We start from the raw sequence: 3,895 nt of genomic DNA on the forward strand, positions 1-3,895 counted from the left end.
ACATTTCCCCGATGCAGCATGTCTTTTGACTTTGTGACTGCTTGCACCAAGGGTGCTGTTTGTGGATTCAAGCCAGACAAAATTGATAATTGCAACCTTCTCTCCATCTATCATGATGTTGTCTGCTGGTACAGTGATAAGGATTGTTTTCTTGGTGTTGAGATGTAATCCATATTAAAATCTATCTTTGATCTTCTACCCCAAGTATTTTAACTCCTCTTCACTTTCTGCAAGTAAGTTTTTGCCATCTACATATTGGAGATTGTTGATGAATCTTCCTCAAATCCTGATGCCACATTCTCCTTCATATAATGTGGTTTCTTGAATGGTTTGCTCAGCATGCAAAAGGAATTGTTGTGGACATTGTTGTTGTTGGGCCCTGTTAAATCAGATGGACATGGAGAAAGAATATAACCCAGACACAAATCGTTTTGGCTTTTAAACCATGCCGTATTTCCTTGTTATGTTCAGATAACAGCTTCTTGGTCTAGAAATAGGTCTCCCGAATTCTTTCTGAGGTCCTAAATTTCACAATAAGTGCCTGTTCAACCCACATAAGTCATTTTCTCTTACTTGTCATCCGAATGTTTTCACTTAAATGTGACTGTGTTCTAACATTGAATATTTCATGTACTTCCCCATCTGAAGTGTATAAAACCCAAGAAAACAATTTGTGACTATGACAGAAATGAATACAGATGTAGCTGAGGTTGAGGATGCCCTGGCTGACCCCCACAAGCTAACCCACTGTTTGTACTCACTGCATTGTCACTTCTGAAAACAAAGTTCTGAGTATGAGACCATGAAATGATTTGAGGAAGTTAAGACCTTCTTTGCCTATTCCAGAAACCATGTGAGTGACTGTGCTCTGTGTATGATGATTTTAAGTGTCATATACTGGAAACAAATATTCCATTAGCAGTTGGCACAAGAATTTCTCCTTGGGGAAAGTGTGCTTTTACTATAAAGATATTACTCATACTGAAGGTAAAAGCTGAGTTGACAGAGGCTGGGGAGTTGACTTGTTGTAGCTGAAATAAAATCCTGAACAAATCTGGGAGGGTGAGAGAAGAAAAAAGAAAGATATTAGAGGTTGGATTTTTTCCCCCCTGAAACTGAGTGTTAATATCCAGGCCATATGTTGTTCTCTTTAAAGTATGTCATTAAATCAGTATGCTGCCTTCTGTAATATAATTATGTTCCATAATGCAATCTAATGAGATACAAACAATCAGTCAATGAGTCAAAGTCATCACAATGTAAGGTGGGTCCTAAAAATTAATAGTTCTGAGTTTGAAAAAGAGCAAATTACCCACACAGAAGGGGCGACAAATGCCATGTGAAGATTACCAAGGACCCCAGAAATGCATGGGGCTGCCAACAAGGAAGGAATTGATAAAGACAAGGTTCTGCTTTGAACATTTATCCTTCAGAATGGTGAAAAAGACATTTCCACTGTGACACTTCTGTTACAGCAGCACTAGGTGACTAGGACAAAGCACTAGGAGACTAGGATAAAGGAGAGGGTGAAAGTAAGATATTAAGTACTGTGTCGTCACCGGGGACCCTCAGATCTGCAAGAAGAAAAAGTATCTACAATTCTTGGTGTGATTAACTTTCTTAGGGCAGCCCACAAAAGATCCAAGAAATCAGCAGGTGTGGGATCACAGGATAAAGCTCCACAGAGAAAAATCTCATGAACAAATGAGGCACTGTGGCAAGCATGCTTTCTATCATTGTGAAATGAATTTGCTATTGGAAAACACAGAAACTTACAAAGAGCAAGCAAGCAAAATCTCACCATTTTGAAGGAACACTTAAGTGTAAGAGTTTCAAGAAAAATGCCTGTCCTGCCTAGCAGGCACATTTAGAGGGAAAAGAAATGTGTGTCACTTGTCTGTTTTTCAGTGGAGTGCAGGGATGCTGAAAACGACATCATACATGTGCTTGCTACAAAACAGAACTTATTTTCCCTCTAGGAAAATATGGCAGCCTTCTGACTCCGCATCAAATAAAGTCTCAACACAACCAACTCCATGTCCTAAAACCAACATTACCTGTATGAATTTCTGTAATTGTTTGAAATCACAAAATTATGCTTCAAATTCTATAAAATAGGCATTAACTATAAAATAGGAACAGACAAGACATCCTGAACACTATAATAGCAGTGAAAACAGCTCGTGTATAATAAACGCAACGTGACAGTTATAACACATTAATTAAACATTTAATTAGTAATAATTATGTTTGCCTTTCTTAGCCTATAAATATGTTATGGAGTTACCCATTAGGAAGACTAGTCCAGAAAGTTTGTTTTCTAATGTGTTGTTTTTTCCTCTTGATCAACATTCCTGTATTAATTCTCACTGCTTAAAGTCAGTTATTTAATCAAGAGTTCCCCAAAGCACACAGCAGATGCTCAGGCTTTGCTTGTTACTCTTGATAATGATGATGGTAAGACACTCTGTGAAGACACTCAGAGGCGTAGAAAGAAAGAAGCAGAAAGAAGGTACAAGAGGAGTATTCTTCTGTGCCATTTGATATTGGCTTACCTGCCAGTGGTTGCATGTGCTTTTAAGAAGTCAAGATACTCTGAGCATTCGGAAAGATATATCTAGAAATTCATGGGTACAGTCAAGTTACTAGCTAAAAGGCTCAAGTCCACCCAGACTCAGAGATGCCTTAGAAAAAAGACCTCAAGATCAAGTTCTAAAAATCAACCACTGAAGACGTTATGGAAGGTAGGTCTACTCTGCCACACATGTCATTGCAACTCTGGGTCACCTCCTTCGCAGCTCACATATTGTCTGAAAGTCCTTCCTTCTCTAGGGCAAAGATCCACACTCTCATCATTTTCATTGTTGTTCTGAGTTCTGTACTTGGATCTAGTACAAGTACTTGGACTGAGTATGGCATTGTTATTGATGTTAGGTAGGGTCAAGTGCACTGTGACTCATCGCAACCCTACAGACAATGGATCTGAACCATGTCCTAGCCTGTGCCATCCTTTCATCATCCCTGATATACTGGAGTTTATTGTTATATTCACTGTGCTAATCCATCTCACTGAGAATATTTTCTCTTTCACTCACCTTTCTACGTTTCAGACTATGATGTCCTTTTCTAAGGATTGGATCCTCCTAACACGCCCAAAGTTTGTGAGACAAAACTTTACTAACATCATCTCCAAAGAAGATCCTGACTGCACCTTCACGTATTCATTTGTTTGTTCTTTTGGCAGTCAATGTAATATTCAGTACTCTTCTCCAACACAACTCAGAGGCATCAATTCTCCTGTCACTGTTCAATTTTCAAATGCACAACAAGTAACTGAAAAAAACTATGGCTTGAAGCAGATGCAACCTAAGTCTTTGAAACTGACATCATTGTTCCTTAACACCTTAACGAGGTCCTTGAGAGTAGATTTATCCAATGCAATATGTCGTTTTATTTCTTGACTGCTTGTGCCAAGGGTGTTGCTTGTGGACCCAAGCAAGATGAAACTATTGAAAATGTCAGTCTTTTCTCTACCTATAATGAAGTTGGCTATTCAAACAGTGATAAAGATTTTTATCTTCTTGATGTTGAGATGCAATCCATATTGAAGGCTGTATATAGTCTTCTGGTGTAGCAAGTATTTCAAGTCCTTATCAAGCAAACAAGCAAGGTTACATCATCTGTATAACACAGGTTGTTGAATCTTCCTCCGATCCTGAAGCTACATTCTTCTTCATAAAGTCCAGCCTCTTGAATTATTTGCTCAGCATACAGACTGAATAAGTGTGGAGAAAGAATATAGCTCTACCACACATCTTTCTTGATTTTATTTTTTTTTCTTTTTTTTTCTATAATTATATTTTATTACTTTTCATAAACATTTACAGAGATTTTG

This window comes from Elephantulus edwardii, unplaced genomic scaffold (genome assembly GCF_000299155.1).
Source record: "Elephantulus edwardii isolate Elephantulus edwardi_28Jun2011 unplaced genomic scaffold, EleEdw1.0 scaffold00036, whole genome shotgun sequence".
In the NCBI taxonomy this organism is placed as follows: domain Eukaryota; kingdom Metazoa; phylum Chordata; class Mammalia; order Macroscelidea; family Macroscelididae; genus Elephantulus; species Elephantulus edwardii.